Source organism: Adiantum capillus-veneris, chromosome 28 (genome assembly GCF_014529385.1).
Source record: "Adiantum capillus-veneris isolate H3 chromosome 28, ASM1452938v2, whole genome shotgun sequence".
NCBI classification, from domain to species: domain Eukaryota; kingdom Viridiplantae; phylum Streptophyta; class Polypodiopsida; order Polypodiales; family Pteridaceae; genus Adiantum; species Adiantum capillus-veneris.
In genome coordinates, this window is record NC_140958.1 from 78,277,375 (window position 1) to 78,292,474 (window position 15,100).

Genomic DNA, 15,100 nt, shown 5'->3' on the forward strand with positions numbered 1-15,100 from the left:
CATGGGCATGTTCCATTGCGACATGCTAGTTGTTCATTTTAGTTTTTTGATTAAGTATCTATTGATAGGAAAAGACACGATAGCTTGGTTACAATGAAAACATTACCCTTGTTTTGTTGCAAAGATGATACGGTAGGGTGGGTGGCAAAGTATACTCATTCATTAGACTTGATTATTAGTCATTTCATTATGGTTCTTCACCATATTTCTTATGGCTATTTTGATTTCCTGGGTGATTTCACTGAGTAAAGCATGATTTTACTTTTAATGAAAATTCAATCAATATCACGGATATAAAGCATTTCAAGCCATGGTCATAGTTTTTGTCGTGCAAATATACTATGATCTTCATGGGGTATAAGAGAGGTGCAAGTCCAATTGAGGAGAGGAAGCAACTTTTGTAGATCCTGGAAGTATGACCACTTGATTCATTTATGTGACACCGAATACTTAGTTTGGCTCTAACTATACATGTTTTCTTTAGGGAGTCAGGGGCCATCTCTCTCTCTCTCTCTCTCTCTCTCTCTCTCTCTCTCTCTCTCTCTCTCTCTCTCTCTCTCTCGTTACCATATACATGTGGTAGTGATGTGTGTGAACACACTAGGACCGCCGGGGCATTTTTTCCCTCTTTAGGAGGTTTTCCCCCCCGTGCATTGTATATACGTCCATCACTCTAGGGCTATCTATCTTTCCATTGCACACTAAGTAATACACTCTCTATTGTGTGCCTTGAGCTTCCTTCGTCTTCTCCAAGCTGTGTGCGTTTCTCTGCAACCCGAATTCCAACAATTGGTATCAGAGCAGGTTGCGTCCTCCCGGGCTTAGTCTCTAGCTGCTCCAGTACACGCCTGCTCGCTTTCTCCAATTTCAGTGAGCTTTGGCGAGCATTCGCAGGTCGACAAATATTTGGGGAAAACTCGTAGAGCTTGGTCTGCTCAGATTTTTTGATTTGGGCTCATTTCGGCCTCCGTTTCCACTACAGGCAGTATTGCACAGGCTATTTTGTCATTTTGTGCAGAATTTCTGTCAGTGCCGTTTTCTGCATAACAGGTTCCTTATAGTCTTCTACGATTTGTGCTATATAGCACGTGTTGTTTCTCCTATTTTCGGGCAGTTTTCACATCAGGTGCAGCATTTACCATGGCTAACAACAACAACAAAGATGTGTTCAAGATGTTTGCTGTTGAGGACAGGTTGGATGGGGACAACTACCCTATGTGGGCTTAAATGATGCAACATGTTCTTGTGTCAAAGGGCGTCTGGAACATTGTGCAGGGCATTGATGTACGTCTTGGTTCTGAGGATGTAGGCGATGTTGAGGATGTTGCAGGTCTTGATGCTGTTAGAGTTGTTTTGCCTACGACAGAACAAGCTCGTTGGGATGTAAAGGATGCGCAGGCTCATGCATTGATTGCGTTGTCTGTGAAGTGCACCATTGTTCCTCACATCTGCTCAACAAAATCTGCAAAACAGGCTTGGGATATTCTAGCAGGTCTTTATGCAAGCCGCAATGAGGCTAAAATTGCTTTGCTGCGTAAAGAGCTAGAGTAGAAGATTATGCATGAGGAAGATGATATGGACACTTTCCTTGCTAGTGTCAAGGATATCAATGAGTAACTTATTTCTGCAGGTGAAGTCATTTCAGACAGTTCCCTTGTGCAGACTGTTCTTGATGCCTTACCAGATTGCTACCAGACTTTTGCTAGTACTTGGAGACGATGACCCAAGGAAATCGTGAAGTTGTCAAGTTTGATGCATTATGCACATTGCTGTTGCAAGAGTCACTTTCTAGAAAAAACAGGACTAGGCAACGTGCAGTTGAACAGGCTTTTATTGCTTCTCAAAGAAAGGGTGGTAACAGCAATGCAGCCACTTCTTATGGTTCTGCTGCGAGTGGCAAAAATTCTATTCCTAATGCTTCTGTTGGCAGCAATTCATTTGGAAATTTTGGTGATAAGGGCAAAAAGAAGATGCGTTGCCATTATTGTAAAGCTAATGATCACTTGATCAAGTCGTGTCCTAAGTTGAAGGACAAAGAGGCTAAGAAGAAAGAGGGTGGTTCCACTGCAAATGCTGGTTGCACTACAAATGCAGCCATTGTTGATTCTTCTTTGAAAGGAGACTGTAATGCTGATGTTGATGCAGAATGGGCTTTTAGCGCAGAGTGCACTTACAATCCTGTTGTCCATGATGCATGCTTGTCAATTGCTGTAGATTCACATGTGTGGTATTTTGACAATGGTGCTACAAAGCACATTACCTCACATCATGAATTGTTTACCTCTCGCGAGTCTGTCCCTCATGGGAATTCAATCACTTGTGCCAACAATGCCTCTTATCCAGTTCAGGGAGTTGGAAAGATTGTGCTTACTGCTGCTAATGGCAGTTCCTTCACACTTGTTGATGCACTTTATGTACTTGGGATCGAGAAGAATCTCTTGTCTGTATCCGCACTTGATAGACTTGGACTTGTAGTCAAATTTGTGGATGAGAGATGTACAGTTCATGATCTCAGTTTTGGTGATGAAATTGTTGCATCTGGCCTTTTGTGCCGTGGGCTGTATAAGCTCACTTTGTATGACAAGTGTGGACAAAATTTGGCAAATGCTGTTGCAGATTCAAGGTCTATTTCAGATGAAAAACTTTGGCATGCACTTCTTGGTCATCTGAATTTTGCCAGTTTGCTGCGTTTGCAGAAATCTGATATGGTTGCTTCTTTGTCGCCTCTTGAAGCACCTGTCAAACATGTTTGTGAAGGTTGTATTCTGGGTAAAATGCAGTGTTCTAAGTTTCCAAAGGATGGTTCAGTTAGGGCCACATGCAGATTGCAGCTTGTGCATAGTGATGTTTGTGGGTCCATGCAAACTCCGTCCTTGGGCAATTACCTGTACTTCGTGACTTTTATTGCATGCATGGGTATTTCCATTTAAAGCGAAGTCCGAAGTTTTTATGTGCTTCAAACAATTTCTGGCTATGGCTGAAAATGTCTTGAAATGTACTATGGGCACCCTCCATTCCGATCGAGGGGGGGAGTATATGTCTCATGAATTTAATGCATTTTTGGCTAGTCGTGGGATAAAACACCAATGTACAGTGCCTTATACACCTCAGCAAAATGGTGTTGCTGAGAGGAAAAATAGGTCACTGACGAAAATGGCACGATGTATGGTCAAAAGTCAAGCTTTGCCGCATTCTTTTTGGCTTGATGCCATCATGTGTACCACTTATGTACTAAACAGGTGTCCTACGAAAGCTTTGCAGTCTATTACTCCATATGAAGCATGGCATGATAGAAAGCCTTCTATTGAGCACATGCGTGTTTTTGGCTGTTTGGCATATGTTTTGGTGCCACAAACACAACGCAGAAAATTGGATGATAAGGCTGTCAAATGTATTTTTGTTGGTTATAGTGCTGAAAGCAAAGGTTACAGGTTGTATCATCCGCAAACAAACGTATTCTCGTTTCACGGGATGTAGTGTTTGTGGAAGATTCTGTTCAGCCCTTGCTGTCATGTACTAGCGACAGTAATGTAAGCTCACAGGACATTTATGACACTTTGTTGCCTCTTTTCAGTGGTGGAAATATGAATGTAAGTTCCAATGAGGCAAATGTACAACCTATGAAGGTTTATGAAAATGTTGCAGATCAGCCTATTACTGATGCAGATGTACATGATATACTTGATGAGGAAAGGGCTGAAAATGAGCAGGCTAGAGGTATGCCAAAATGGCTTGTGCACACTTTGCGTGACAGTAAATTGGATGCACCTTTTTCTAGTCGTACTCGTTCAGGCTCTCGCCATGCATCTTATGCATCAGATTGTTATGCTTTGGCTGTGTCTAGCTTACATGATGTTGAGGAGCCTCTGTCTTTTGATGAAGCACAAAATTCAAAAAATTGGATGGCTGCCATGCAATCAGAATATGATGCACTTATAGAAAATGACACATGGACTTTATGTGATTTGCCTCCTGGCAGAAAGGCCATTGGTACGAAGTGGGTTTACAAGTTGAAACGCAACCCGGATGGTGAGATCGATCGCCATAAGGCTCGACTTGTTGCAAAGGGTTATGCACAACAAAAAGGCATAGATTATGAAGAGACTTTTGCTCCCACCTGTCGTATGACTACTGTGCATTTTCTATGTGCATTGGCAGCTCATTTTGGTTGGGATGTACATCAATCAGACATTGTTACTGTTTTCTTGAATGGTGACATATTTGAGGAAGTTTATGTAACGCAGCTCGCGGTTTTGTCATAAAAGGACAAGAGGACAAAGTGTGTAGATGTAAGAAGGCTTTGTATGGGTTGAAGCAATCTCCTCGAGCTTGGTATGAGAAAGCTGACACTCATTTGGTCAAACGAGGCTTTCGTAACAGTCCAACAAAAAGCACATTGTATGTAAAGCGTGAAGGTGATGTACTTCTCATTATGGTTCTTTATGTCGATGATTTGCTGATCACTGGACCAAATGAGAGACATATTGCTGAATTTAAGGCTGATTTGAATGCTACTTTCAAGATGAAAGATTTGGGGCTGTTGCATCATTACTTGGGTATACAGTTTAAGTAGTGTGATGGTGGTATTGCTTTGTGTCAGAAAAGTTACATAGAGACATTGCTATGCAAGTTTGGACTTGAGGATTGCAAACCTATTCCCACTCCCATGGAAACAGGTTTGAAGTTAAGTCTACAGGATGCTGGAGATCCTACTGATGTCACTCTTTACCAACTGTTGTTGGCTGCCTCATTTATGTATGCAACACGAGGCCGGATATTCAGTTTGTAGTCTCACAGGTCAGCAGATTTATGCATAGCCCAGGGTCTAAGCATTGGCAGACTGTCAAGAGGATTTTCCGCTACCTTAGTGGCACTTTACATCTTGGCTTGTTTTATCCCAAGGGGGGATCATTGCCGCCAAACTTACATGCTTTTTTAGACTCAGATTGGGCTGGTTGTTTTGACACGAGAGTGTCCACAAGTGGTTTTTGTTTCATGCTTGGCAGCTCATGTATATCATGATTGGGCAAGAAGCAATCTACTGTGGCCACTTCGAGTTGTGAGGCTGAGTACATGGCAGTCTTCACAGCTACGGTTGAGTGTGTATGGCTCAGATGCCTTATGGCTGATTTGGGTGTTGGACAGGACACTGCCAACACTATCTACACTGACAGTCAGAGCGCATTGGCAGTTGCGAGGAACCTAATTTTTCATGCTCGCACAAAGCACATTGAGGTGCATTACCACTATGTCAAGGAGAGGCTCTCAGCAGGAGAGATCAGCTTGGCTTATGTGCCAACACAGACAACCTTGCAGATCTTTTCACAAAGGCATTATCTCGTGAGAATCTTGAAGCTTTCCGCAAAGCTTTGGGCTTACTCCACTTTGTGGACTGATTATGTCCTCACGGCATGGCACTTCCCTTTACTCATGTGCCAACTCTCGTTCACCGCATCACTCCAGGGGGGATTTGTTACCATATACATGTGGTAGTGATGTGTGTGAACACACTAGGACTGCCGGGGCATTTTTTCCCTCTTTAGGATGTTTTTCCCCCCCGTGCATTGTATATACGCCAATCACTATAGGGCTATCTATCTTTCCATTGCACACTAAGTAATACACTCTCTATTGTGTGCCTTGAGCTTCCTTCGTCTTCTCCAAGCTGTGTGCGTTTCTCTGCAACCCTAATTCCAACATCTCTCTCTCTCTCTCTCTCTCTCTCTCTCTCTCTCTCTCTCTCTCTCTCTCTCTCTCTCTCTCTCTCTCTCTCTCTCTCAAATTGCTTGCTTTATTATTTCCTTGCTCGAAAATATTCGCTCGCCATATGGTAGGACTCCTTTTATCAAAGTAATAGTCATCGCTTCCTGCAACTATTTTTAATGTATCATTGCATGCCCCGCTAAGTACTAAGGTTAAACCTTTGAATTTTAGAATAAGTTTTTCATTTTTAAAATTGTGGAGCCTTACTTTACTTAGGCTTGTTTCAAAAAGCTAAATATGTTTACCTTCATATGACAAAAAAAACCCCTAAAAAGGGTAGATGGTCGTTAAATCTTATAGTAACAACTTCGGAATCAGAGGGGCTGAAAGGGGCCAATTGATGTGTAGCCAAGGATACTAGTGCATATGTTATAACAAACGAATGAGACTAACTCCGCCTCCGACAGAGTAGTTGACTACGGCGGCATAAAGAAAGAAAGCATCAAAAGTAAACATCACTTCTCATAGCATACATGATTTGGTTTGAATCAAGTGTGTGTGTTTGTGACGATTATTTGTGATCACATTTTGGTACAACGGCGATACCTCCGGTGGTGCTATGTACATATGCTGAGTAAGACTCCAGCAAAGGAGCCACCAAGGCAACAAAAAAGAAGAGAACTTTCCTAAAAGCTATTAGTAAAACACAATAAATTCTTCCATTTCCCTCAATTATTTCAATTATAGTCCTTCAATAAGAGACAACAAAAAAAACTCAAGCTTACGCGTGGAATTCCCACGGTCCAATGTTGTGTCATCTACTGTATATAATTTCAGTAACCATTCGTTACAACCAAAATTAAGTGAGGACACTGCATTTAAAGGTCTATGTTGTCCCACTTCTCTCTCAGAAACATGTCCTAGCCCTGTTTGCTTGTCCCAATATATATCAAACTATAGATTAATTTTCTATTATCATTGATAGCTTCTGATGAGAAAAAACACAACCAACCAAGTATATTGGGTTAGAATCAAACCAATAGGAAAAAATAACACGATTTTTTAATATATCAAACCATACATATTTGTTAGTTGTAAAACCTCTTTGTACACAATGTTTCGAGCGTAAACCATTGGTGGCTCTGCGGATTCACTTATATTCGATCTTTGAGCATCATCAAGAACTATTTTGATGGCAGATGAAGATCTCACATGGGACATTGCAACACATAGCTGACCATGAGTGAAAATGGGTGTAGCTAGATACAAACCCAAAACTTTGAGTGTTTGACCTTGTGCCTTGTTGATTGTCATTCCAAATGCAAGCCTCACAGGAAACCATCTACGCTTCATTTCAAAAGGTAGTCCATGAGAAGCCCCTATAATAAAGTCTATTATGGGTATCAATACCCTTTCTCTAGCATGTGACCCACTGATTACTTCTGCATCAATAATCCTGTGGTGAAACTGCTTACATATCAACCTTGTACAATTGCACAAACTTTGTCGAGGATCCAAGTTGCGAAGAAGCATAATTGGGGCGTTCTCTTTCAATTGCAAAGAGTGTGGTGGAAAACCTCCCCCAAGCTCAAGAGAATTCAAAAATTCAGCTGTATAAAGAATGTTGCTGCAATCAGATGAACATACTGAGTCTGCACTCACATAATATTCCTCTCATTTTACCCATGGCCAAGTCATTAATGGCATCAACCTCCTTATTGCGAAGAGCAAGGATACCTCTATCCTTAAAAAACCTCTTGTAATCTTGAATGTGTTGCATATTTCCATATATAAAATCAAGGAACCCTTCAAGACTATTTCGTGGAAGAAGCATGTTATTTGGCAATGGGACATGGTCATTCAAATATCCATGACCATCACCAATGTGAAGTATCCAATTTGCAAGTGCATTATTTTATCCTTGAAACACACACATATTGTCTTATAGCCGCAAAACCTTTATATATTTCCATATGTGTGAGTGACACAAAGATGCATTCACAATATCTACACGACTTCCTTTGCGGACAACATGCAAGATTTGTCTAAAATCGCCCCCAAAAAAAAGCACTTTTCCTCCAAACAATACATCATTTTGCATCACGTCCCTTAACGTTCGATCTAGTGCCTCATAAGCATATGGATGGGTCATGGGAGCTTCATCCCATATGATCAAGGCAGCTCTCTTCAAAAGTTCAGCAAGCTGACTGTTCACTTTGATACTACATGTTGATTCCGAATGCAACTCTAATGGTATTTTAAACCTTGAGTGAGAGGTCCTTCCCTTGCTAAAAAGTAAAGTTTCAATGCTGGATGATGCACATGCCTAAGCAACCTTTTGTTGACCACAAATGCGAGAGAGCAAGGCATTATAAAGATACGTTTTTCCAGTTTCACCCGGTCCATCTAGAAAATAAAAACTTCCTTCTGCCTTTTCAATTGCCTCCATGACTTCATTATATGCAATGTGTTGCCCTTGATTCAAAGAACTCTCCATTTTATTTGCCAAATCATTTGTTCATGTGCATTGAATATTGTCTCCTCACTTAGCAATCCACCACTACGCTGCAATAAACGTGCTTGATCTATGCTAGGCATTCCAAAAAAGTCAACAAGTCGTTTTCCATATTGTTGAAGCATATAATTTAGGGTAGATAATGCTTGGTTGTTATTTCATGACAAACATGCTCATCAAGCGTACGTGTGCGCAAAGCATAAAAAAATTCCTCAGAAAGATCTTTGGAGAAATTATTCCATAGAGTACCTGGAGACAAAGGCTCACAAAACACCAAAATGATCACAAATAATTGTTGCATTTGTGGTCCCAATCGTTGCAAGGATGCCTCCTGTAGACACATTGACCATTCAACATCATTTTGTAGTAGGCCCCTAGCATTGCAAGCTTCCTTAGAGGTAGGGTAAGTGTTCCCACTAAAAGTTCGAAGGTCCTCAAAAGTTCCGTGAACCCTTGCACTCGTTAAGCAACAGTCAAAGGTAATAAACCTCCCCAGCTTTGCAGGAACAATGTTATACATTCTTCCGATGGTGTTGCCCTTTTGTCTGTGTGAGTCCACACTTTTCTGCGTGCACTCCAAACCCATTGAGTAGGAAAGGCTGTGTAGAGCAAATCATTTGCTTTCGGATACCTTTGATTTGCCACAAACCACTCTGTCAGTGTTGTCTTTCTATTTGCATCATTATTGACTACTCCCGCCAAATCTGCAGCATCTTTAAAAGTCACCATATTCTGTAAAGGAAGATGAACTTGTAACCGCATTGTATCGGGCTTCTCATCATGTAGGTCAGATCCAAATATCCTCCAAATTGCCTCCGATGCTAATACATAACGTGCCTCTAGATAGCTCTTAATTTCATCAAGAACACCTTCACCATCTTGCAGGAAGACTGTGGCTCTATCATGGCCCTTATAAACATATTTTTAAACATAGTTTACAGCTGTGATAGTCGAGCATATCTCAACATTGATGTGCGCTTTATATCTCAATGAGAGAAGTGGATAATATGGCACAACCCATTGATTATCCAGCTTGATTTGTTTTGATAGCACATAATTTCCATCATCTCGTCGCATGTATGTTGGATATCCATCACCATCAATGCAAGTTTTTGCACAAAACTTGCGTGGATATTTATATATGCACCTCCCGTCTACCATGCATGGTGCATTTTGATTCAAGACACCACATGGACCATGAATGTTACAACATGTTATAACATTGTGCAAATCAGGGAACCTGTCTTTGTCCGGTAGCTCATCACAAACCATTTTATTATAGTGTGAAACATCAGTGGGCTTGTACTGAGATGCAAGTATTAACAAAATATGAGCATGAGAAAGTCCTCTTTTCTAGAATTCTATCACACTGACATGCCCAATGACATCTCCAAAAATAGAGCCCTGTATAAGCAAATGCATCAAGTCTTTAAACTTATGGATAAAGACTTGTGCTATCAAATCAAGACGATCAAAAGCACTTTGTCCTGGCAATAAGGCATCATCAATCTCTTTCCAGCGTGGATTGCATGTGAAACTTATAAATAGGTATGGCTTCCCACGCTTGCACATGATTCCCATGGCATCTTGATAGAGCTGATACATATGTCGTGGGCCACCCACAAAAGACGAAGGAAAAAGAATCCTTTGTCCAACATTAATACCTCTCACTCCTTCCACCACATCCCTAGTTGCCACCATGTCTGCAAGGCCTTGATAAGCTTCAACACAAAGTTCCTTTTGATGGTTTCTCAAGCATAGTAGCCTAGACTCCTCCATTGTACTGTAAGCATCAACAATGTATTGCTGCAATAACCTACCCCCTCGTAAAAGACACTCTGTGGTGTCACTCTTTACTTGTATCCTAAAGGTATAATAGTGCTTTTGAGTCATAAAGCGTGTTCTCCTTTTAGTATTCACACCGGCATCATCATCGAAGTTAGCATTATTATTGATATTGAGAAGAGATATGTACAGGTGCCAGCCATCTTCTCTTCTTGGAAAAAACAAAACATATAGTAAAGGCATATATGAGCGATGCAAGGAAGAAATTATTTTAAGGCCTCTTGTACGATATTGCAATAAAATATCACGATGCCCCACATTTCTTTCATCTCCATGCCCAGTTATGATTGCTGTAACTTCTGAGACACGGGGTGCTAGGTACTGCCAACCATTTGAACGTGCTTCAGTAATTACCATCTGGACCTTAGGTATTATAGAATCTTACATCATTGTAGCGGCATGACGAAAGGCATTTGCATATGGTTTCTCATGATGCATCATCGTTTGCAAACTTTGCAAAACATCTCTATCCACATTTGGTACATGGTGTAATCGATTATTCAACTCATTCTCTGTGTCAGAAAAGTACAATTGTGCAAAGCGAGGAATTTGATCTATTGTTTCCGCTGCAGTCATAGGCCCAATATTATGGTACACAGATCCATGAACTTAAAAAGTGTATATACCTCTCCCTCTAGAAAATTTCTCATCTACATGGGCCCCCAATGATGCAAAAGCTAATGCATTATTATATGCCCTTATGTTTCTGAGAAATCTTTTGCTTCTAGTAGTCCCCTGCTTCAATTCTTTAAGCTCCATTGGTGGATCACTTAAAGGAAGCAAAGACACTTTACCCAATGAGCAACAATGCTTTCCCAAAAATGTTTGTATTGACCTCCCTTCTACCTTCCAAGAAAAAGCACACAGATAGAACATCTAAATTCCAAGATGCCCAAGCTGTGTAGCATTTACCATGGTAAAGAGAAAGCATGGGCTATGCTTTAAGACCAAGGAAACTGGATACACTGTACGAAAAGAAAGGCTGTATTTCTCAACTTTGGAGAAGTCACCCTCTCTAAGAGCATTGTGAGGATTTATGTGGACATCCTGCAAGGGTCTATGAGTTTCAATATTGTAGAGATTATTTTCGGAGTTAGCAGCAGTTGGTCCTTGCTCATTGATAGAAACCCTTGATGAATAGGGGTCATTCAAAATATCAACCCTTGATGAAGAGAGGACATTGACATAGACCATTGATGAAGAGGGGGCATTTCAAAAATGAACCCCATGCAGAGATCTTTGAGCCCTAGACCGTGCAACTTCCCGTCTTGCTTTTTGAGTAGCTTCACACAATCTGCTATGTCTTGCATGTCTAGGAGTCAAAAAACTCTTCTTGAAAAGTCTCTTGGTCACTTTCACTTGTAGGTGCTTGAACCTCTTTCCAAATTTTACTTAAATATTCATTGGACTCGTGTTGGTTAGCTTCATTACGTTCGCAAAATCCTTGAATAATGTGTAAACACTTTGAAGAACCTTCATCATCCCCATAACCTCTTGATCTAGCAAGTTGCTTTGTAGCTCATAGGCTATTACGATCTAGAGGTGTATGCATGATAACCTCATTAACACCATGTCCTCCTATAGCAGCAATTGGAGAACAACTAGAAGGGCTATCCATCATTGCACGGACAATAATTTTTACACTAAAATGGTCATCTATTAGTTCAATCCTTGAAAGTACACGACTAATAGATACTGCACATAACAAAAGCATAAACTAAAAAGGTCCATAGTCCAAACCTGTGTCGACAGCCTGAAAGGTCGAGGCTGGCAGCACTCAAGAGAAAAAAAAAGGCAATGTTGGATAAAGAAAAGAGAGGAAGAGGGTCAGTTTGCTCCAAATGAATTGCTACCGACACGCGAGGACCAATTTGTGGATGGCACTGAGGGACGCACCTCTTAAAATATTGAGGAGGCACTTAATTTGGCTTGATTGCCCGCAGCTGGAGGTAAATAACAAAAGATAAGTTCACTGAGTTGGTCGGGTTGGCCAACTTTGCCCCATGTTCGAGGAGCTCAGTGGCACAGTCGAGTCGACGTGGCCTGGCGTGAGTGCTTGTTGCTTGAGGAGCTGACTATCGCGTGGCCTGGGGTAGTGAGCCAAACTGGCAGACGCTGGCAGTCGACGTGGCAAAGTGCAACCAAAGTGATGTGTAGAACTTCAGCAAGTAGCTAGTGCGCAGTGCGCGCGTTTTTAGCCGCCCTCAAGCGCGTAGTAGGACATGGCAGTTGGGGGCAGCCTTGTCTCTCTCTCTCTCTCTATGGAATCATTTATACTCATTCTCTGCACTCCAAAATGCTTTGACTGATGCACTTGTGTTACAATTGCCTGATTTTGATCAACCACTCTTTGTTGTAGACACTTATGCTAGTGGAAAAGGAATTGGTGTAGTTCTTATGCAAGATAACCATCCACTTGCTTTTGAAAGTCATAAATTTAAACCTTTTTTTATCTAAGTTCAGTACATATGAAAAAGAATTGATTGTTGTAGTACATGCTTTAAAAATTATTTAATGGTGCTGACTTGATAATTACAATGGATCAACAAAGTATTGAATATTTATTATCTCTCAACCCCTAATAGATGATACACATATTAAGTGGACTGTTTTTATTCAAATTTTTCAACCTAACATTCAGTACGTCTCTAATAGATGATGCTTTGAGTCGAAGACCCTCTCTTAATAATCTATTTATTATTACGGGTACTTTATTTCATTATATGGTTGTTACTTATGCACAAGATGATGATTTTAAACATGGTTGCATATGCTTGACAACTCAGTGCATACATTTCTTGAATGCACCAGACAAATTTTTATTTTTTTACTTCAAACAAAAAATGTATGTCACAAAATTCATCGAGGAATTGCATAAACCACCTTATGCTGGACATAGAGGCTTTACTACTACTCTTCAAAATTTATGTCGTGGTTTTTATTGGCCTGCTATGAAAAGTATGTTAAACATCATGTTTTATCTTGTTTGATTTGCCAAAAGATTAAAGGATCAATAGTTTGTTACACCCTCTACCCATTCTTGAAAGACCTTGGGAACACATTTCTATGGATTTTGTTAATGTGTTTTCCACTCACTCCTCACAAGCATAATATGATTTGGAATGTTATTGATTATTTTTCTTAGAAAGCATATTTCATTCTAAGTAATAAAATTCTCACTGCACATCAAGTTGCGCTTTTCTTTCTAAAGTTGTCTTTCCTCATCACAATTTTCCAAAGGTAATCATATATGATAGAGATTCCAAATTATGTAGTGCTTTTTAGACTACAGTCTTTGAAAATCTTGGTACTACACTTGATTTCACCTTTGCATTTCATCCTGAGTATAATGGTCAAACAAAAGTCACCAATTGTACTTTTATTGATTTATTAAAAGCTTATGTGTCTTCTCAACCAAAGAGATGGGATGATTACCTGCATATTTTACAATTTTCTTATAGCAATACCACTCACTATGCTACACGTAAATCTCCTACTTCAAGTCTTTCTAACATTATGCATGTTGTCAAGACTTTCATTGCAAATTTTCATAACATTTATCAAAGTGTTCACTCTACTATTAAGCACTCAAAATAACTTTACACTAAGCACACTAAAAAACATCGCAAAGCACATGAATTTAATGAAGGAAATCATGTTATGCTTTGAATTGAAAAGAGAAGAATTAAAAGCGTTGATACAAAGATTTTTGTTAAGCTTTGTTTTAAAATCTAATATCTAGCTAGCCCAAATGATTTTCTTATATTAAACTGATCATTTAATGTGGGAGAATAAACGGGAACAAGAGTTAGAATAGAGACATGCACTTCTATACCTATCTCAACAGGGGACCAAAAGGAGATATGGTTGCATCTCAATAGGGGTCCAAAAGGAGATTGTCTACCAAAGAGCAATGTGTAATAAATGCTTCTAGACTTATCCCAGCTGGGGACCAAGAGGAGAGATCGTTGCATCTCAATAGGGTCCAAAAGGAGATTGTCTACCAAAGAGCAATGTACAATAAGTGCTTCTAGACTTATCTCAGCATGGGACCAAGAGGAGAGATCGTTGCATCTCAATAGGGGTCCAAAAGGAGATTGTCTGCCAAAGAGCAATGTGTAATAAGTGCTTCTAGACTTACCTCAACAAAGGACCAAGAGGAGAGATGGTTACATCTCAATAGGGGTCCAAAAGGAAATTGTCTACCAAAGAGCAATGTGTAATAAGTGATTCTATCTCTGCAGGGGACTAAGAGGAGAAATGGTTACATCTCAATAGGGGTCCAAAAGGAGATGGTCTATCAAAGAGCAACGTGCATCTAATGGAGCTTAAAAGACCTTAAGTTTAGATTCTTTAAAGACCTCCAAAGGTTAGTGTTAAAAGTCCCCGTAAAAGTCCTTAGACCTAGGACCTTAGGCAAGCTAGGGCTGAGCTTCAGGTGGGAACCTGACCCAAGCTTGAGGTGCTTGTCGTGCTTGCTGACTAAGATGTTTGAGGTGCTTGTTATGCTTGATGAGTAAGTGCTTGAGAAGCTTCCCATGCATGGGGGGTAAGGATCTTGAGTCAAAAAAAGACCCTACAAAGGAGGGGGAAAGCCCCAAAGTTAGGGGAATGTTTGGCTTAACCTCCCACTCACCCAAAGGGCACCCCCCTTTCTCAAGGGGCACATGGACACATGTCAAGCTCTCCCTATGATTAGCCACATGGTGTGCTTGAATCCTATTGGCTGGGCTTAAGAGGGGTGCAATGAGCTTCTAGTTCAATTCAACAAATATCTAGATATTTTCAAGTTCTCTCTCTCAAAGAGGTAAGGAGGACACTTGTCCTAATGCTACCCATGTTGCTTGAAATGCATTATGCATGTGATTGGCTAGGCTTAGAGGGGTCCAATGAGCTTCAAGCTTGATCTACAAGGAGGGGTCAACCAAAGCAAGCAAGGGGTGTGCTTGGGGGTATACACTCTCTCACACACTCATTTTTAACACATTCTCTCACTTGGTGAAAGTGCAGGAACTCCATCTCCTTCTCCAAGCTTGT